The sequence below is a fragment of the Electrona antarctica genome (assembly GCF_951216825.1).
Source record: "Electrona antarctica genome assembly, chromosome: 23".
NCBI classification, from domain to species: Eukaryota; Metazoa; Chordata; class Actinopteri; order Myctophiformes; family Myctophidae; genus Electrona; species Electrona antarctica.
In genome coordinates this window covers 17,314,272-17,336,909 of record NC_136804.1, presented here as the reverse complement: position 1 = coordinate 17,336,909, position 22,638 = coordinate 17,314,272, and the positions used below count along the sequence as shown (strand labels likewise).

The 22,638-nt window shown below is 43.3% G+C and overlaps 1 protein-coding gene across 2 annotated transcripts in view; it reads right to left on the bottom strand.

Annotated features, from left to right (window-relative positions):
- The window catches only part of plxnb2a.1 (plexin b2a, tandem duplicate 1), a 248,294-nt gene extending 226,379 nt beyond the window's left edge, over nt 1–21,915 (bottom strand). For both annotated transcript variants that reach the window (XM_079494226.1, XM_079494225.1), the window contains exon 1: nt 21,234–21,915. The gene's annotated coding sequence lies outside the window, so the exon portion shown is untranslated. The remainder of the gene's footprint in view (nt 1–21,233) is intronic.
- Between the last annotated feature and the right edge of the window lie 723 nt (nt 21,916–22,638).

Here is a 22,638-nt window from a genome sequence, read left to right as displayed (position 1 = left end):
GTGTGTGTGTGTGTGTGTGTGTGTGTGTGTGTACGACCACAGTAAAAGTCCTACGCTCGCTGACGGAGGTATAAATATTGATTCAGCCAACGTCTCTTATCACAGTGACATTTCCTGGAAAACACTCCCTCTGAAAAACAGTAGAAAACCAACGCTGGTGTGTGTGGATACGGTCGGGCCTGGTGTGTGTGGATACGGTCGGGCCAAGAATAGAACGTCGGAATTTCCAGCATCTGGGAATTTCTGGAAGTTCAAGATGAGTCAACATCCCAGAAATCCCTAAAAGAAATGAAGCGAGGCTGAATCCGTTTACAAATAAAACATAACAAAAATGTGACAATCTTGCGCAGAATTTCTACACCCTAACAAAGGGGTTGGTGATAGCTGTGTCCTTATCAGAGTGCCTGTTTCACTTTTCAGCTACTATATTATTGATGTCGGGCAGAAACCAGAGTTTGTGGCATGACTCAAATGGTTCGCTTTTCCAAAACAGATGCATGCTGGGAAAGACACACCTGGCCACGAGACCAATGCACGAATCATACATTGATCCCTATTTTGGGCATGTTAGTGTGCATACAATAATAAATAAATACAATCAAAAATAAATGACCTATATTCTTAAAACCGATTTTAGACTTTTTTGCAAGCCAACTAAACAACGTAAAACAGCTTGAAAATGTGTCCCATTCAGAGAGCAACAACGTAATGTGACTAAGTATAAATGAGATTTAAGCCACAGACATGTGACAGGTGACAGAGATGTGTTTCAACATTAACAGAGGGGTTTTATAGGAGAGGGTACGTGATGTGATGGTGTTAAGGAATAAGGACGGTCTCTTGCAGACAGACGGTGTTTGTTAAATGGACCCCGGAGACACAGCCAGTGAGTCAGTCCCTGATGACTGTGACTTCAGCCCCAACAGTAGAGTCCCCGTGAAAGCCATTAGTGGAGCAGATTACTGAAACGATCGTTCACTTGATGGTACAAGCACCAAATTTGGCACACAAGTGCTTTAGAACCTACTCTCTCAGAAAAGTACGTTGTCCACTTGAAAAAACTAAATGGCCACCATTTTTCAAGATGGCCGCCTTTCAAAATGGTTTTAAACAGTGTTTGAACTATAGTTTGATTGAATAATCCTATATTGTGATGGCCTATACATCGAAATGTATGTTTCTGAGTATGAGAAATCCAATTCTGCATTTAGCAAATCAAAATTATTGAATATTATGATACAATGGGAATTAAACAAAAAGATGGGGCAGATTAAGTCAATATTCCATAAGAATCTTTCACTTGGTGGTACAAGCACCACATTTGGCACACATGATGTCCAGGATGTACTTTCTATGAAAAGCACGTTATCCAGCTGAAAATTCAAGATGGCTGCCAGTTTTCAAGATGGCCACCTCGTCAAATGCAAAAAAACAAAACAACAAAAAGGTTTTCGAAGTAAAATTGTGTTAATGATCCAAACATCAACATGAATGTATTCTGATTGTAAGAACTCAATGGTGTTGGAATTGAATTCCAATATGGCCGCCAGTTTGCAAGATGCAGCTATTACGTGACTCAAAATTAGCGTTTTCAGAAGCTGTCTGATCATAGATATTGTTGAAGGGCAACATCATTCATTGATCATGCATTGAAATGCTGTGGTCAAGCTCTATTGGTTTGTATTTTTTGTATTATATAAGAGTGATGTCAAAGCACAACCAGGAACACACTGGTGACATCACTGCGGTTAGACTCAGCATGGGGTTCAGTGCTGTAGTTGTGGTTTACTAACTGTTGTACTGTTCTCACTGTAGTTTGTTGTATTCTTTAGTGTCCTAATGCTAATTAGCCCCTGTATATATCTCCACTAGAAGTTTAGTTAGTTGTAGTATTGTAGTTAGATAGCCGCACCTGAAATGACAAGATGTGCCACCGTGGGAGAGCTGAGACAAGGGTAACGGAACTTCAGTTACCTGGATGGTGTACAGATCGCACAGGACTTAAATGGAACTGGATGAACGGTCGTGCTAGGTGTAGGGCACCAGATGCTTGAACCTAGATCAAGGTTCAAGGTTGGACTTTATTGTTACTGTCCTGTACACATCTTGTGTACAGGACAGGTACATAAGAGTAAAACTTATTTTAGTTTGGCTTCCTTACAGACAATGCAGCGGCATAGATGGCAAACAACAAAAAGCACAGCAAGCACAGCAAACGAAGGGATATAATAAAGAGTGCTAGAAAAATAGTAACATATACATGTGCATGTTTTCCCTGTAGTAGCAAAGTTAGGTAAACTTTCGCCCCGGTTCTTATCAGTTCGTTCATGTATCTGATTGTTTGGGGAAAGAAGCTTATTTGCAGTCTATTTCCAGTGGCTTTGAGACTGAAAACGTTTTCCATGTGGCAGCATCCGCAAGCATCTCTGCAGTTGGGATGCCTTGGGTCCCTCATAAGTCCACGAGCTTTGCTGACACAACGATCGTCATACAGGGCTTCGATGGGGAGAGATCACATCCACTGCACTCTTCGAATTTGTGCATGTCCATCACCAGGATCATTCTGAATTTCAGCTGCTCTTTTAGTGGAAAACTGGAGTTTCCGTTGCTAAACATTTGGCCGACAATTTTGGTACTTTTTGGTACTAACTAACTTTGTACTGTTTTGCTTCAATGTATCTTCACTGCCACCTCCATCATCCAATCTGGATGAGTCTAACATGATGGGCACGACCGTTATCACTGTATCGGATAGGCGAAATCAACCGTTATCAGCACCTTGGAATACGGCCAATATGGCCATACTGGCATACTCACCTGAACGTGTCATTTCCAACTCTATTGTCGGCGCATGGAAACTAGGGGCTACTATACTATCCTCTGCCTATCGGGACGTAACTCGGACGGTGCTGAGTCGGGTCTGGTGGCCGTCGCAATGCTCGGCACGTTGTCTCACGTGGCTCAAGGCCAGCGCGCCTCCGTCATTGACATCAGTGACAAAAGAATACCATTATCACCCGTCACAATAGGTGATAATGACATACTGAAACAGTGAGTATGCCAGTATGGCCATATTGGCCGTATAAAGGTGCTGATAACGGAGGATTTCGCCTATCCAATACAGAGATAACGGTCGAATGGGGTGGAAATACGGGGAGACTTCAACTCCTCTTTCATATCTGTTTGACACACTTCCTCCAATCAGTTTTAGTAGCGGAACATCTTGTGTTATACGGTTAAAGGCTGAGGGCTATATCCTTTTACCACCCAACCGTACAAAACATCAAAGCACATTGAAATATGGGATGCATCTAGGTTCAAGCATCTGGTGCCCTACACCTAGCCCGACCATTCATCCAGTGCAAGTCCTGTGCGATCTGTACACCATCCAGGTAACTGAATCCCTGTTACCCTTGTCTCAGCTCTCCCATGCTGACACATCCTGTCAATTCAGGTGCGGCTATCAACTACAATGCTACAACTTACTAAACTTCTAGTTGAGATATACACAGGGGCTTATTAGATAACATTTAGGAAGCTAAAGTATACTACAATGCTACAATGCTCGGCACGTTGTCTCACGTGGCTCAAGGCCACCAGACACAGCGCGCCTCCGTCATTGACATCAGTGACAAAAAAATACCATTATCACCCGTCACAATAGGTGATAATGACATACTGAAACAGTGAGTATGCCAGTATGGCCATATTGGCCGTATAAAGGTGCTGATAACGGAGGATTTCGCCTATCCAATACAGAGATAACGGTCGAATGGGGTGGAAATACGGGAAGACTTCAACTCCTCTTTCATATCTGTTTGACACACTTCCTCCAATCAGTTTTAGTAGCGGAACATCTTGTGTTATACGGTTAAAGGCTGAGGGCTATATCCTTTTACCACCCAACCGTACAAAACATCAAAGCACATTGAAATATGGGATGCATCTAGGTTCAAGCATCTGGTGCCCTACACCTAGCCCGACCATTCATCCAGTGCAAGTCCTGTGCGATCTGTACACCATCCAGGTAACTGAATCCCTGTTACCCTTGTCTCAGCTCTCCCATGCTGACACATCCTGTCAATTCAGGTGCGGCTATCAACTACAATGCTACAACTTACTAAACTTCTAGTTGAGATATACACAGGGGCTTATTAGATAACATTTAGGAAACTAAAGTATACTACAAACTACAGTGAGTACACCACTACAACAGTTAGTAAACCACAACTACAGCTAGTACGCTACAAGCATACACTGAACCCCATGCTGAGTCTCACAGCAGTGATGTCACCAGTGTGTCCTGGTTGTGCTTTGACATAACTCTTATATACAAAATTACAAACCAATAGAGCTTGATCACAGCATTTCAATGAATGATGTTGCCCTTCAACAATATCGGTGATCAGACAGCTTCCAAAAACGCTAATTTTGAGTTGCGTAATAGCCGCCATCTTGAAAACTGGCGGCCATATTGGAATTAAATAATTGACACCATTGAGTTCTTCCAGTCAGAATACATTCATTTTGATGTTTGGATCAATGTGTGGATCACACATTTCTGTTCATTAAAGTTATACGTATTTATTTGACGAGGTGGCCATCTTGAAAACTGGTGGCCATCTTGGATTTTCAGCTGGATAACGTACTTTTCTTAGAAAGTACATCCTGGACATCATTTGTGCCAAATCTGGTGCTTGTACCACCAAGTGAAGGATTATTATGGAATATGGACTTAATATGCCCCACTTTATCGTTTAATTCCCATTGTATCATCATAATATTAAATAGTTTTGATGTTCTAAATGCAGAATTGGATTTATCATACTCAGAAACATATATTTCGATGTATAGGCCATCAAAATAGGATTTTATAGCTCAATTTAGCTCAAACACGGTTTAAAACGACCTCGAATGGCGGCCATCTTGAAAAATGGTGTCCATTTTGTTTTTTTCAAGTGGACAACGTACTTTTCTGAGAGAGTAGGTTCCGAAGCACTTGTGTGCCAATTTTGGTGCTTGTACCATCAAGTGAACGATTCTTATGATATATTGACTTAATCTGCTCCACTACATGTTCCTCAGTCACAACTATGAGAGCACAATGTCCTCACAGACAGCAACCAGGATAATAAGGTGACTTGACGTGAAAGCAAAATGACTCGGAGGGAGAAAAAAAAGATTTCTAAAGAGTAGTGAAGCTGGAATGGAAGGAACGCGTTTAAAAAACAAAGGGGGAGTTAAGGAATGAAGCAAGCTGAAAGCTTTAAAGGAAGCTAACTAATGAAGTCAGCGGAAAGTGTTAATATAAAGGAATCTAAGGAATGAAGTCAGTGGGAAACATTTACAAGAATTACAAAAAGAACTGGAGTAAAGATTAAACACAGGGGAAGAATTGAGAGGGGAACTAGAAAAGTGCACTCCTCCAAGCAAAGTTCTCCGTCATGCTGTGTTGCCAACCCAGCGAAACTTGGAAGTCAGTTAGTCATATCATATCCAATTAGATATGGACGGACAGAGGCATAAACAGTGTTCGGCCTTCAGCCTTCCGGCCTGGCGGAGACAAAATAACAGGTAAGTGAAAGGTACTAAGAGTGCAGGTGGAGGGTTAACTATCTGCTACTGAGCGTGAAGTGAACACACACACACAAGCACGCACGCACACATACACACACACAGTGTCCAAGGACAAGTCTCACACACACTGTTTTCACAGCAAACACAACCTTTGGACGGTGGAAGCAGAAGCTCAAACAAAGATTACACACACACGCGCGCTTCACTGCTAATGTACAAATGAGAGAGCGCGCACACGCACACACACACACACACACACACACACACACACACACACACACACACACACACACACACACACACACACACACACACACACACACACACACACACACACACACACACACACACACACACACACACACACACACAGATCAAGGCATCACATGGAGAATGTTCCAAAGGCTGCCCAAACTAAGTGTTCGCCCCTGAATGAACCTTGATTTAAATGACAAAACCAAGCAGACCGTTCTGACCTGGAATCAGCCAAACCAAAACGACGTGCTCCGTCTCTCACTGAACTGCAGAGTACAAGCAGTGACAAATCCTGAGACTTCATTTAGCTCTGAGAGTGTACAGATGTGGCCAAATCCATTGGTCACATTTGTACATTCTGAGTTACTTATAACTAAAACTGAGGATTTTACAGTGTGATAATCTAATATAATATTTAATTATAACTATAATTGTACAACATCACAGACGATCGTTGCTTCTGAATGGCCCATTCATCTTGAAAACACCTTTCTGGGAATAATTCTGAAGACGTAACACCCGTGCTTCGGTCTAATTAAAACTTTTATAAACCTTGATTTGTGTTCTTAGAGGGTCATAGAGTTTGCACGGAGTCCACCGAGGATGCGAAGAAAATGTTGCATTCGAGTTTAATCAAAATCTTGGAACTGTTAATCTCTCCGTGCATTAAACCTCATCAGTTACCCTGCGATAAGCCTGAACAATGGAGCCATGCATACATACAGCACCTTAGAAATGCACCACAGTGTGTGCCGTTTCCCTGAGCAATATATTTTCAATTTTTTCTTCATAGAATTTGTTCATACTAACTAGGATGCCACCATTTTCTGTCTTACTCTGCATCGCATTGTTGCACTGTGGACAGTTCAGAAACCTGCCTACCAATGACATCTTTGATGGGGATTCCAAGCTATTAGAAGCCACAGCCTCGCTTCCTGGACAGTTTGCATTCTGGAATAGAAGCCATTGTTCTAGCATTAATAATAATAAAATAAAATAAAAGTTTGAATTCTTGTACGGTATCTTTGAAATTGCAGTACCAAACCTGCCTACAGATGATTTCACTGGTAAGCAGGTTTCTGAACTGTCCACCTCTAAGTCTAATGGTGCGTTCACACGGGCAGTTGAAACGATGCCAAAACGCGGTGTGAGTTGATTTGGAGCAGCTATGCATTGCGCCTTTGCAACGTCATGTCGCTGGCTTCCATTGGATTCCAATGAATGGTAAACTGCATCGTTTAATCTGCCGTGTGAAAGCAACATAAAGACACAGAGTGAGTAGACAGAAATGGTGCCATCTTATATGAGCATTAGTGAGGACCTATTAGGTTGAGCGTTGACAGTAGGAATGCTGAAAACTCAGAAGAAGGTTGCGAGACGCGTAGTGCGATGTTCGACACTTGGCGCTCCAAGAATAATTAACAGTTAGGGCTTATGATTTATAAAACAAGATGTTATATTGAGCGATATGTTCATGGTATCTGGACAGGAAAGGACAGGTGACAGTTGACTAGTCTCATGCTGTGTAGTGGGGCAACGGTGCTCCGTATGCAGGTAGACAGCCTGGTTCTTCCCCAGCACAGCTGCTAATGCTACAGGTAGCTACTAACAGTAACTGCTAATGCTCCTGGCAACCTTGCAAAACATGATTCCTTCTTCATTCCTTCTAATTGCACGCAGTCCAATTAATCTCTCAAGCTGTCGGCAGATTTCCTCTCTCTTTTGAACTCGGTCATGAGGTGCCAATGTAATGTAAAGTTATCCCCTCTGTGCTTTCCCTGGCTCTTGGCCGGGATGCAGAGCCTGGAGAAAGATATCTCTCCAACACTGAGGTACGGGCGGTCAAACTTTTGGGCTATTTGGATATTTTGGGTTTAAACTGCCTCCCCCCTGTCAGGTGAAAAGGAGGCATAAGGGATTAAGGTCATTCCGTTGCTCTCCCCAGGTAGGCGGAGGGAGTGTAGAGCCCAGGATTATTAGATAATTGACACTGGGTGGAAAAAATGGGTTACAAAATCGTGGTCAAACCTGCGAGTGAGCGGCGTTTACTTGTGTGGTGCCGGGGGTTGGATGTATCGGTGGATAAAGCATTCGTTTCAAATCTGTATGACAGAGTAACGACTGCATATTATGGCTGGCACGTAATATGAAAACATAGCATTTTTTTGTTGTTGTTGCATATTACTTTTAACTTGACTCTGGGCGGGAAAAGTACATTTCTCTTCCTCCTGTCTGTAGAAAAATAAATCCACTTTTTATCTAGGATGAGTACATGCTGAGGACAAAATTCACATAATATGCAAATATGCAACAAAAAATATATATCCCAAAGGAGTGAGGAGAGCAGCATATGTAGATTATGTTCACCTGAACCAGACTACGCTTGATGTTGACGGGAGCTGCACTGCATGAATTCAAAGGACAAAGAGCAGAATCATTAAGGCGAAAGCCATTGTACTTGTCCTCCATTTATACTAGTGGACTCCCAATGTGCCACAGAGTCTGTGCTGATGTGCTACACATTTTTTATTATATTTCTAATGAATCTAATCAGTGTAGGCCTCTGGCCTACTACCTATTCTGAAGACAACCTGCAAACGGCGCAATGATACTCAACGACCAGCGCGTTCATGTGTTTGGGGCAAATCCATCCCAGAATGCACTCCGTTCCTACCCGGAAGGAGGAGTCAAATCGCCTCATGCGCTTTTGAGCAACTTAATGCAAGTGGATGGGAGGAGAACTCGGGTGCCGTCTCTATTCATATATACTCTAAGGGTGGACCCCAGGCTACTGTACTGGGGTCCACCCAGCTACATTGATGCTGACGGCATCAATGTAGCATGTCCCAAGTGTATTCACTGTAGTGTATACAGGCATCAATGAATGCAGCATGGTCAAATAAAGTATATTCTCTGTATATACTATACAGGCTGATGCAGCATGGTCAAAGTATATTCTCTGTATATACTATACAGGCTGATGCAGCATGGTCATTGGTCAAAGTATATTCTCTGTATATACTATACAGGCTGATGCAGCATGCACCCAGTCTATTCACAGCATACTGATTGTATCATGCAGCATACTGGTTGTATATGCATCAATGCAGCATGGTCCAAGACTTGTTTTGTTTTGGGATTTCAATCATTTGGATCGTATCGGCAAAGTCAATGCTTTGTCCATTAAATGGACAAAATAATAATAATAATAAATGAAATCATGATGCCGTCTGCGTTTTTGAGGGGCGTTAGCCCCTCCTATGTCCAGCTTTGAGGGTCTGTGTAAACACAAACATTGAAGACAAAAGTGTGTAAACACAAACATTGGTGACAAAAGTGAGGACGCAAATTGTGATTGGCCAGAATAAGGTGATGATGATGACGTATGATGATAAGAGCATCCCTCACTTCACACAGGTGTGATTTTGTTCTTCCTTTTCTTAATAGGCAGGCGGCTGGCTGGCTGCCTTTCATTCGTTGAATGATTACTCAATTTTGACAGCAGCACATCACATGTCAAGAGTGACTGACAGACACTGTCACTGAATTAACACACAATGCACATCATGTGTGTGTGTTTATGTCAATGCCCTGCACATGGGTATTTCTATAGGACATCCATGTTTTATCTTACGGTTCCTTGCCATTTTCATCCCAACCCAAAAGCCAACTATAGCAGATCTACAAGCTCACAACGTGTCACGCTGCGACACGTTGTGAGCTTGTAGGTTGCCCATTTTCTGTGAACGAGCGTAACATAACACCAACCCCTAAACCTAACCTCTAAATGCCTAATCCTAACTTCAACCTTTTTCTAATAGTAAGCCTAAAAATAGTTAAAACCATAAAACCATTTCCTTTGTGAGGAGGAGGAAGTGAAATTATCCTCACAATGTCACTTTCTCAAACTCCACTATATTTGTGCGGACATTTGGCACTCAGAAGTATAGTAATAAGTATGAGCGCGCAAACGTGCGCACGCACGCACGCACGCACGCACGCACGCACACACGCACGCACGGAGCGAAAAAGCTATTTACCGAGACAGCTAAATGGCTCCTTATATTTCCCACTCATCGTTCTTTAGCACAATATCCATCAAACGTGTGTGTGTGTGTGTGTGTGTGTGTGTGTGTGTGTGTGTCACACTGATGAACTGAAGGGCATCTGGGGTGAAATAAATGAAGCTTGCTGCTTTGGCAGACGGCAGACATTGTACTCTTGGGAAGTGCTGTAAAGCGTGCTGTCCTGCTGTAAAAGCGTGGCGTCTTGCAAATTGCTCCATAAAATAGGAAAAAGACAGGTTGATCTGGGTAGATGTGGAGCATTGATTTATTTTCTCCTCGGGTTTGTAATGTAAGGACATAAAGAAGAGAGTAAAAATTAAAGTACAAAGAAAGTGACCTAGTAAGTACATTATGGTGTACAGCCATCTCGGCTTGTCCGGGATCGTCCCAGTTCAAAGCTGGGGGTGCTGAGGCCCGACAGAAACCAGTAAAAAGAACCACCAAATTGTCCCGAGATTCACCAATTTAGGCATTTAGCAGACGTAATCACATACATTGAATGCAGAGGGACAGTGTTCAGATTTATAGCTTCTACGATTTAATTTGCTAAGTTGATAGCATCGTGGTTCATAGCTACACCTACTGAAAGGTCACAACTGCACAAAGAGCATGTCTTTACTCAAACTGTCTAAATAATATAACTCAAGTGTCTTTTATACTTTTGTCGTTTAACAAACATACATTTAAACACATGAACTAATTATCTAGGATTGGTTTAAGGGTTAGTTTTAACCCAGTTTTACGTTTAGGTTAGTTAGTTAGTTAGGTAAATAACCATTGGTCTAATGTGAGTTGTGTTGTTCATCATGTAGTTACATGAGGTGTGGATTCTTCGTAGTTGGTTTGAATCTGAGCCTCTGTTTCCCTACACGCTTCCTAGTCTGCCAATGGCTAAGCCCCTCCTTTGGTTTGAGGGTACAAGCCATTGGCTGTTGACTGTGATCAGGAAGTCGCTCACTGGAACCATGAGTGTATGGTAATTACATGGGCTGGTGGAATGGTCTATTCTCCCACTATAGCTACTTCTCAACTGGTTTATGAGAGTTTAGGGTTTAACACATTAATCATTTACATTCCTTTTAGGCACTGGGATTACTATCCACCTTTAGATAAATGCAGGCATAATGTTTTACAGTTAAACACAGTCATTGGAACATGTTGATCTGTTGTTCTTCACCGGCAGTGGGCAACATTACTACCCCCGCAGGGTGTCGGAATGTCACACTCTTATCTCGTTCCTCAAGCAACTGCCAGGGGTCTGACAGGGGTCTTGCTGGGCAGTTTTGAGTGCATGTTACCGTTATTCCACAACATATTTATTAAACATTAACACATCCCAATATCCTGGATATTTCCACAGACAGTGCAGTACCTCAAGAAACTACAGAATCCCTGGTAAACCAAGAACCTAGCTAGCGTCCATCTAAACAATATACATTGAAACTACAGGATACCAGGTAATCAATGAACCTCAATGTTCAACCTTAATGAACTATTTTCTTTTTTAAATAAATCACTGCTATGCTTTACGTCTGGTTAAAACAACATTGAACCAATGAAATGTATTAAAAAAGTGCGGGGTCACGGTGGCACAGTCGGTAGTGCTGTCGCCTCACCGCTAGAAGGTCCTGGGTTCGATTCCCGCTGGGGACGCTGTGGGCACTGGGGGCGTGCTCCCTCCTCCGCGTCATCAGTGCCCATAGTATGCATGTTCTCCCCGTGTCCCCTAGGGTAGGTACCCTCACAAAAAGTGGTGAAAATAAGCAGCTTGAAGCAGAGGAAGTGTAGCTCCCAGGATTACATTAGATAATTGACACTGGGTGAAAAAATGGGTTGCAAAATTGTGGGATAAAACATTTACAAAAAAAAAAAAAAAGCGCTTCAGACAAAACCTCCATTGGACCCTCAAACTGTCTGCTAATTAAAGCAGCTAACTCCACAAACTCTCCCCCTCTCATGCAACTTTGATGAGGTAGTATTGCATCGTTTTAAAAAATTGTTGAGAGTTGGGTGGTTTCTTTCCAACAACAGAAATATAATTCAGGGGAAATGTAGGCAAACATTCACTGTGATTTTGTGGATGTAATTCTTGATCTTGCATGGTGTGTGGACTGTGGGTACATAACAGGTGCACCTCATTGTCCCAACGGGGAAAATTGGTGTCCTCTACGTCTACGCCCACCTGATGCCCGCCCCCACCCATACAACACACTGCAAAGTCCTCACTGGAAATGAATAGGCAGTCAGACCTGTGTTGTTCCCTACAATTTGAGAATGTAATATATGTCTGTTAACATGTTAATCAAACTCTGAGACATGGTAAAACCAGCTGGGTAGCAGACTATTGACTACAACTATGATTAAAAAATTGTCAAAAAATAAATCGACAAAAAGGTTAGGGAGGGACTAGTGGAGAAGAGACGCGTTGCATACATGTTGTGAGCTTGTGAGCAGCCTGATGCGTTGTGAGATTGTAGATTGGCTATTTTCGGTGGCAAACTACAAACGAGGCCTGCCAGAACTAACTTTAGTTAACTAAATCAACTGTATAGCTTTAAACTAGATGGAATTTGATTCCAAAGACTATGAAAACTAAATCAAAATTTTGCTGTCAAAATTAAAAAATTTAACAGCAGACAGTGCTATACCTTCGGTGCCAGAAGGTATTATAAGTAGCCTACAGTGACGGAGTACATTTTCCAGAACTACCCAAACATGTCTAATGGAGCGTTGTGTGTAATCACTCAGCCAGACGTGGCCATTAGGCCTCGGTGACAACAACAACAACAACAGGATAATGAAGGCAACACTTTGACACCTGGTCAAATAGAGCGCCATGAGGCTGTGCCTGATGTAACCCACCCTGAACTAACTCCACCAGACACCTGGTCAAATAGAGCGCCATGAGGCTGTGCCTGATGTAACCCATCCTGAACTAACTCCACCAGACAGACACCTGGTCAAATAGAGCGCCATGAGGCTGTGCCTGATGTAACCCATCCTGAACTAACTCCACCAGACAGACACCTGGTCAAATAGAGCGCCATGAGGCTGTGCCTGATGTAACCCATCCTGAACTAACTCCACCAGACAGACACCTGGTCAAATAGAGCGCCATGAGGCTGTGCCTGATGTAACCCATCCTGAACTAACTCCACCAGACAGACACCTGGTCAAATAGAGCGCCATGAGGCTGTGCCTGATGTAACCCACCCTGAACTAACTCCACCATGAGGCTGTGCCTGATGTAACCCACCCTGAACTAACTCCACCATGAGGCTGTGCCTGATGTAACCCACCCTGAACTAACTCCACCATGAGGCTGTGCCTGATGTAACCCATCCTGAACTAACTCCACCAGACAGACACCAGTGGTGGGAAAAGTTCTCAAATGTTTTACTTAGGTAAAAATATCAATACTGCATTGTAGGAAATACTCTGTTACAAGTAAAAGTCCGGGATTCAAAATGTACTTGAGTAAAAGTTCAAAAGTATCGGCATCAAAATGTACTTAAAGGACCACTTCACCACTTTTCAACTTCTCTTCCTATAATTGGTCCTATAACTATTCATGATAAAATACCACAATTTTTTCCTACTCAGTCTGTGTCTCATAGGAAGGCTGTGGGCAGTTCAGAAATCCGTCCACCAGTGACATCATCGATGGTGAATCCAAGCTAATAGAAACGGCAGGCTTTCTTTTCCTGAAAAGTTGCAATGCAAAGGTTGAAGGCATCGTTCTCACGATAATACAAATCTAAATATATTTTAAAACAAATCTTGTTTAAAAAAAAATCTGCCTAATGGTGATGTCACTGGTGGACGGGTGTCCAAATTGCCCAAAGCCCTCCTATGAGACACAGACTGAGTAGGATAAAATGGTGGTGTTTTATCATGACCATTAGTGAGGACCAATTATATGAAGAGATGTTGAAAAGTGGTCCTTTAAAGTACCAAAAGTAAAGTGAGCTTGTAGATCTGCTATTTTCAAATGGCCGAACTGTATATAGGGCTGAAGTGGTTAATGTAAGTTTTGTAATAATAATCCAAATCTACAAAGTAACTAGTACTATGATGAATTCCTGTTCTGTCCTTTGCCTACAGTAGTGGAGTGTAAAGTGCAATATTAGTCTCAGAGACGTATTGGATTAGAAGTAAAAGTATTGGCAATTGGAATTACTCAAGTAAAGTAAAGTAAAGAAAAGCTCAAAATTGTACTTAGGTAAATGTACTTAGTTACTTTCCACCACTGACTCCACCAGACAGACACCCGACCCAAGTAGCTTCTATGGTTTGTTTTATAGCCTGCATTAGGTGTCGGGTGGGTGGGGTTTGCCACACAGCAGACACGTAAAATGACAGCCAGTGGTTAGACATTTATGCCACAGTGCAATGTAATTTGTACTTTTCTGCGGTTGACAACATAACAATACCACCGCAATTGTGCTCATGTCATGACCACCACTTATTGCATTTCATGCAGTTGCACGTGCCGTGCACAGAAAATAGCTGATCTACAAGCTTCACGGCATTGGCGCACATCTGAGTATAAGCCTGGCTTTAGGCCACTCATTCATCAGCATTGTGATCAGGCCAGGGTGAAACAAAAACCTGAATATAAATGAGACACAATCTAAATCTCTCTCTTGGGCATTAATGGGAGTTGTGTGTGTTTATTTCCCCATAATAAATAGGTTGGAAAATGTAAGAAACTGATAAATCACATCGATGACTCATCGAAAAAGGTTAAGAACATGCACAGAACAAAATGTACTGTGTGTGAGTGAACAGCTCTTTTCCCCCTTGTGTGGCGTTTGTGTATTGAACGTACCTCTTGTGTGTTTGGGGTATTTGTGTAGAGTTTGTGTATTGAATCAATGTACCTCGGCTGTTTGTAATTCAGCCTTGGTGGAACCCAAGTCACAATTCCCACATGTGGACAATAAAGTTTGACTTCTAAACAATGCCCCTGATATTTACTGTTTATTTTCACTGTTTTGCCCAAGAAAGTCCACACAGTCTGCAGAAAGGTTGTTATTAATTTAGTTTTTTTAATTCAATTTCACACGTCCCAAAATAATTCCAGTTCTAGAAACCAGTGGTCCTCAAAGTGGGGTTTGGAGACCCTCAGGGGTCCTTTAGGGGGTTCAAGGGGTCCCTAGTAAACTAAGCAACAGTTAAACCACTTTAACCCTTTTTTAGCCGTTCAACAACCTCACAACATGCAACGCAATGTGAACTTGTAGATCGGCTAAATCCTCTCTTATGGGGGTCCCTGGCACAAAATCTTTTCAGATTAGAGTCCATGGCCAGATATCATGTTTGAGAAAGACATTATAAAGTAACTATTTGGACTATAAAGAATTCCTCCTCAATCAGAACTTCCAGAGCAAACAAATACAGAAGAACTATTTTCATATTATCGTTCCAACTTCCATGTATGGTTCCAATCCAAGTTCAGGCTGTGTGCCACTCGGGGGCTCAATGTAATGCAGACCATGAGGACAGTTAAAACATGCACACTGTGAGCAGTGCTAGTTCTGTGTCCAACAATAATCTCAAGGCACACACCTGTGTTCATGGTAAAAATAGAAGATCTAGTTAGCTCATGGCGTGTTGCGATGCGACTTGTGAGCCTTTGTTTTAATTTGTGAACATTTAAAATAAATAAATACCGACAGAGTTGATATACTTAAGTTATAAGTCACGGTTACCAATAGTTTGAGAACAGCAGGCATTTTCTAGGCAGTGAGTGACTCATTCATCTTGACTGATGCTTTCAGTAGGTCTCATTCAAACACTGTTCACAGTGCTGACGTGCAGAGACGGGACGGTTGTTATTGCTGAATAATGTCTGGTAAACTAAACTATATTCAGCACAACAGTGATTTCAGCCCACACACCAAGCAGGCAACTACAAGAACTGTGCAATGCAAACTAAACACAGCCACACACGCGCACACACACACAGTCAAACAGTAACTTACACCAGTCATGCGCGCGCTCGCGTGCACAGACGCACGCGCACACACGCACACATTGCTATACTTGAGGACATTGGCCAGCATGGCATGCCATTTTGTTTTGTTTCTTTACTAAAGCCGAAGGTAGCGGTTCCAAAAGCAAACGTGTCAAAGTGCGACACCGGCGTGCAACTACGTATAAATCAGGCGCAACTCCAACCCGAATCTGGGAACCCACCCGCCAAAGAAAGGGGAAAAACCGCAACCCCTGCTGTTTCTGAGGAGTGCTAGCCCCACATATGTCCAGCTTTGAGGGTTTGTGTAAACAACATTGAAGACAAAAGTGAGAATGAAAATTGTGATTGGCCAGAATGAGGTGATGTATGATGATAAGAGTGCCGCTCACTTCACACATGTGTTTTTTTGAGGGGTGCTAGCCCCTCCTATATACAGGTTTAATGTTTGTTTTTAGTTCAATGTTTGTTTTAAAAACGCCATTGACAATGAAGGGAAAATGTACGTCATCTTGTCCCACAAACATTAAATGCCATTAACAATAAAGAGAATGTAATGTTTGTTTTGTCACTGTTTGTTTTACATCACCATTACATCACCTAATTACAATTACAATAGTCTGGCAACCACACTAATCAACATGAGTTAGACTTTAATATATTAGCGCCCCTCACTTCACACGGGTGATTTTCTTTCTCCCACTATTAGAATGTAGATGACAGGATGTTGGCCCGGTTGGACCACCCTCAGCCCTACCCGTCCGGTGGTGCAACTTTGATTACATTCCTACTAACAACAAATCTACACATCGTAAACGGAGTTTCAGCTGCGGAGCTCTGAATCTGTCTTGAGAGATTACTCCAACTCTCCAATTAACCTCTACATGTCTAAACCTAACGCCAACCTGGGGGTTTGGCCTAATCCTATGCTCGACTCCAAAATCTTTTAACCATAAAACAACCATTTGTCTTGTGAGGAGGACCAGGGAAATTATCCAAATTCTACTATACTTATGGAGACATGTGGCCCTCACACAACTATAGTAGTGCACTGCATGCAAACACACAGCAAGGTGAATACAAAGTCGTAGCCATTATAGACTTCACGGTTCCACCCAGGAGGGTCGTTTCCTGGTATGATGTTTACTCAGGCTGTGATTGGAGTGTTATTCGGGTCTTTCATTGTCCAATGGAAGGAAGGCATGTCAGAGGATGAAATGACACCTGGCCTTGTAATTGGCCTAGGTGGGTGTCCCAGCAACAGATGGTTCTGTTTAGAAAAGGATATTGGCAGTGAATGTGCATGCATCCACACAGCCGCACATTTTGTTCTTGCAAGATCATTTCTTTCTTCTTATATTCATACCTGGATCACTCTCAAATCAATCTAGCCTCGGAAACCCAGACGTTTATTACTCTCAATCCGAACTGCGACACATTGTGAGTTTGTAGATCAGCTATTTTCAAACAGCCTATGTATAAAGTCTTAAAGTGGTTGAACTGATTTTGATACTGTGTTACATACTATGCTACAAAAGACACTCACACACACAGACATTTCAATTAAGACAAGAAGCAATGCCATTAGTAATACTCAGGCATGCAGCATGTAGGCTACGTGCACGGACATGTAGAGGCACAATGGCACGTGTGTGTGTATGTGTGTGTGTTTGTTTTGTGTGTTCATGTAGGTGGGGGGTGGGCACTCTCTCTAGCATTGACCCTTTGCAGCCTTTCACCCCTGCATTCTGTGAGCGCTGGGTCTGTGCTCTCTTGTCTCTTCCCGTTCTAAATCACTACATGTTGTAGAACATGTTGAGAGAGAGAGAGAGAGAAAGAGAGAGAGAGAGAGAGAGAGAGAGAGAGAGAGAGAAATCTGATCTTCTCCCCTCCCATCCTTTGTTCAAAGTTACTCAGTATGATTTAGGGTTTAAATTGTTAAAAACTTTTAAGTGACTTTGGTTTTCATGAGGACAAAAGCACCTATTTTAGTGTCAGGACATAAAGGCTAGGCGTGGGCCTAATTTTAGTAACTTGGGCGTAACAGCGATACAGCAAGCGCCTGGCAGAAGAGGTTAGCAAGACTTATGGGCTCGCTATACTGGCTTTCACACCACTTGAAGCACACAAACTTTTTTATAGCTTGAGACCCAAAGGAGACATTATTTTGGTGTCTGCCCGCCGGGACCCAAACGTACAGAAATCAGTAAGACTTGGCCAAAGCATTTTCGGGGGTCCACACCGAGACAAAAACGTTGAGAACCCCTTTTTGTTTATCCTCAAACTGCTGTTGTGCTCAGAAACCTCACTGCTTCTTTTTTTTTGCATTTCAAATAAATTAAACTAAACTTCAACTGCTAATATCCTACACACTGGTATGCAACATAATGATAAACTAGTAGTACACTTGGACACATGCAGAAGTGTTTTGGGTACAGCTTGGTCCTGTGACACTAAGCAACGGAGTTCTTTGTAGCTGTGCTTTCTCCCCGCTTTCCTCAAACTTGAATGTTTAATGTACTTCTCCCATGAGCTCATGTAGCAAAACTTCTAGCTTAGAAGGTGAAGTGTGTGTCTCCGACTTGTGCTGTGAGAATAGGGAAAGAGAAAGAACTTCTATCAATCTTTTCATCGTAAACTTGTTTGGAAAAAAAATACAGCAGCACATGAATTCCTTCACACTTGACAAGGTGAGCTCCAGCTTGCAGTGACCTGGCCTATGCTCTACATTCCAGAGTCCAGACCTACACTCAAACCCGTTCTGTAGTGTAACTGTACCTGCTGGCCTAATTGTACAGAGGTGACATGATTTCACGGTTCAGCCCAAAGGATACGAGTGGTAAAGTATAGGCTACCTAGCGGTTATTGGCCAGGTCTGTTTACTAAATTGTACCTTTCGTCACTAGAACGTATAGATAAAACGCTACCCGACCAGTTATCCAAAGCCTTGAGTCAGGAACCCCCCACCCCCTCCACACACACACACCCACAGACCCACCCACACACACACAAACTGTACATCATGTTGTTTATGTGTAATGTAACTCATAGAGTCCAAATTAAACTTCTCACTGCCGTTGCTCTGGTGAAGGTTACAAATGTTTAGTTTAATTCTCTCTTCCTTCCATTTCAAATACGGCAGCCCACAGGAGGTGCAACTCAAAGAGTTTTGGGGAGCCTGCCATGTAGCTACATATACATCCTGCAGTTCCAACCAAACATGGTAATAGCTGCTACCTTTACCTTAACCAATGCTAAATGTACTATGTAGAACAGTGGTTCTCTCAAAGTGGGGTCTGGGGACATCCCAGGGGTCCTTGAGGGGGTTCCCGGCAAAATAAGGAACAGTTTAAACCATTTAACCCTATGTTATACTTTATACCAAAATAGCTGATCGGGATGCGACACGTTGTGAGGTTGTGGGGATAATCTCCCAATGGGGGTCCCTGGCACAAAATCGTTTCAAATAGGGGTTCGGGGCCAAATTCATATTATCAATGTGGGGGACCTTAGGAGGACCTAAGAACCACTGCATTAGAGGGTACATATTTTGTGATTTGGACCTTTTTCATCTTCCAAAAGGAGCCACACACTTCTAATAGTTCAGACATGTAATGAGTCTACTGGGATAAAAGCAGCCATGCATCAAATTGTCAATGGTATGTTATTTAAAGTAGCATCTATTACAGTATATATATATATATTGTGGTACTGTACACCAGTGGTTCCCAAAGTGGGGTCCGGGGACCCCTAGGGGTCCCCAGCTAAATGATAATTAGTTTTGTACACTCTGAGTTAAATTAACTTTGATTTTACAATATACATTGGGGTCCCAGAGATATAAATGCCATTCAATGAGCGACTGTAGCCTAATTCAGGTCAAACTGGGGGCCCTTGAAATGAAAATGGTTGAAAATCACTGCTAGAGCTGTAAAAACCCTTCTCTTATGGGGGTCCTTGTCATATCCAACTATAAATACACCAAGTCTCTGTGTGTGTTATTTTCAAATGGGGGGTCCGCAGGCTAATGAGTATCATTTTGGGGGTCCTTGACATGAAAAGGTTTGGGAACCCCTGCTGTACAAGACTACACATACAAGAGTTATCTGACTATTTAGCATAGCATACACACCCCATGCAAACTGGTATTAAATGCTATAGCTATAGCCACTCTTATTGATTGCGTTGAATGGATGCCATGCAGTTTGGACTTTGAGTGGTGTGTGAAGGCCGTTTTAATAACACTCCAGAGACCCACCACTGACCAGAGAGAGGAGACTAAAACATTAAGACCAAACTAGTGTTTTATGTATCCTCTCTCTGGTCCTGCTGCCTACTAGTGCCTATAGTATAGATAGACAGACAGACAGTACACACCAAAATGGACAACTTTTCCCCATATGTAATGGTAAGCTCACACACACACACACACACACACACACACACACACACACACACACACACACCACACACACACACACACACACAGTAAGAATAATAACTAGATATGGTACATAGAAGAATGCAGTCTCTCTCTCTCGAGCTGAACAACAGAGTTTCCAGTATTTAGACAACATTGTACATTAGAATATTGCTCCAGACAGTAGCCAATACTGAGTTAACAACTCCCATTCAAAGTACCCAGCTTGTGTTTAGAGGTAGCCTACAGCCTACACACACAGTGCAGCAGTCTACACACTTGACACACTGAACTGATTCAAACAATCAAAGTATCCCATCCAGTACACACAGAGTACATAATAATATTCTTCAGTGTCCATATAGTATTTGGGTATATTGTTATTATTTTAAACTACATAGTTGCAGTCGTGTGACTGGCTCAATCGGATCAGCGTCATCCACATTATACTACTGGGGGGAAACTGCAACAACTCTCAGCCGCTTACTGCGTAGCCAGTCCTGCTCCACCAACAAAAAAAAAGATGTGAATTTAGCAGATTATCCCCCTCTTAAACTAGCTCAACCCAAAGCTTTTCCTGTTCATAAGTAGCATGGGAAAGTGTCCTCGCACACGGACACGCACAGTGGGAGGCTCGTGTGATGTCCCACGCGAAAACACGGAATTAAAGATATATATTAAACTATACACGTTGTCACTAATACGACGACACGGTCGTAGCAGATATGCGGCGAAGCCGCGGAGGGGAGGGGGGTGGATGTGGGGGAAATGACTCGACTTTCCCCCGAAAAAACAGACCTACAAGACCACAACGCGTCGTCATACGACGCGTTATGGGCTTGTAGGTTTGCTATTTTGTCTGTCTTGTTGGTTGAGCTTGTAAATTCGGAGAGGGAATGATTGAATGATGGACACACACACGGTTCTCTCTTCTTACCTCTGGCCGTCTGGCGGTGTGACACTGACTGGACCCCGGGTCGGTTCTCTTCTCTGTGTGGTGCCGTTGGTGGAACCCAGTCGTAATGTGTGTTACGGTGTCCCCCTCCACGGAAACAACGACGACAGTACCGGCTGCTAAACAGTATAAATCCAGAAAGAAGAAAATAAAAGTTCCGAAATCACATCCTCGTGTATGGCGAACCAATAACCCGCGGCGGCGGGGGGAGAAGAGCCGTTCCGAGTTCCGACGCAGTGTAATAAATACACCAAAATACCCCCAAAATGTCCCGAAATATCCTGCTGGAGCAACGGTTTAAAAGAAGTTCACTGCTATATCCTCCACACACAACAAACTAGCAAAGCAGTCTGTGACTATGTGAGTGTCTGTCTCTTCGGTGTTTTCCACGCCCCGTGGAAAACACAAACAAAAAAAAACAATTATGGAGCCAAGTTCAGGTGTGTGCGTAAACTGCGTATGTGTGCGCGCGCGTGCGTCTATGTGAGTGTTATTACAACACAGTTTGTATGGTCTGGTGTCTGTGCGTGTGTCTGTCTCTCTCTCTGTAACGCCAATGTTATGAGAAGTGAACGCTACGCGTCCACTGGTCTCGGTTGAATAGAGCGGCGCGCACACGTACACACACACACACACACACACACTATCTACAGTCCAGAGTGGACGAACTGTTTCTGAACCAGCCCGCTGAACACCAGAGCAGAGCAGGAGGAGGGTGGTGTGAGTGGGAATCATCTCCTCCTCCCCTTATTACTCCCTCCTCCCATCCCATGATCCCATCCCACCCCATCTCCATACATTCTCTCGCTCTCTCCCTCTCCCTCTCCCTCTCCCTCTCTCTCTCTCTCTCGCTCTCTCGTCCTCCCCCCAAGTCTCTCTCTCCCTCCCTCTGCAAAGTCCCCCCCCCTCTCTCTCTCTCTCTCTCTCTCTCTCTGAGAGGGAAGGAGAGTTGTATGTCCCCACCCCCCCTCTCTCTCTCTCCCTGGACCCCTTCCCTCCCTATATCTCTCTCGAAGGAAGGAGTCTCTCTGCCCCCCCCCCCCCCCCCCCCCTCTCCCCCAAGTCTATCTCTCCAAGTCCCCCGACTCCCCCTCTCCCATGATGGAAGGAGAGTGTCCCCCCCCCCCCCCCCCCCCTCTCTCTGTCAGTACAAAGCCCCCCACAGCCCGAAGGCTTAATACGTATTCAGTATATCAGTTTACAGTCAAGACAAGGAGAGACAGGCCAACTTCAGATAAAGCTGTGTGTGTGTGTATGTGTGTGTGTGTGTGTGTGTGTGTGTGTGTGTGTGTGTGTGTGTGTGTGTGTGTGTGTGTGTGTGTGTGTGTGTGTGTGTGCGTGCGCACGCGTGCGTGTGAGAGAGAGAGAGAGAGAGGGAAAGACCCAC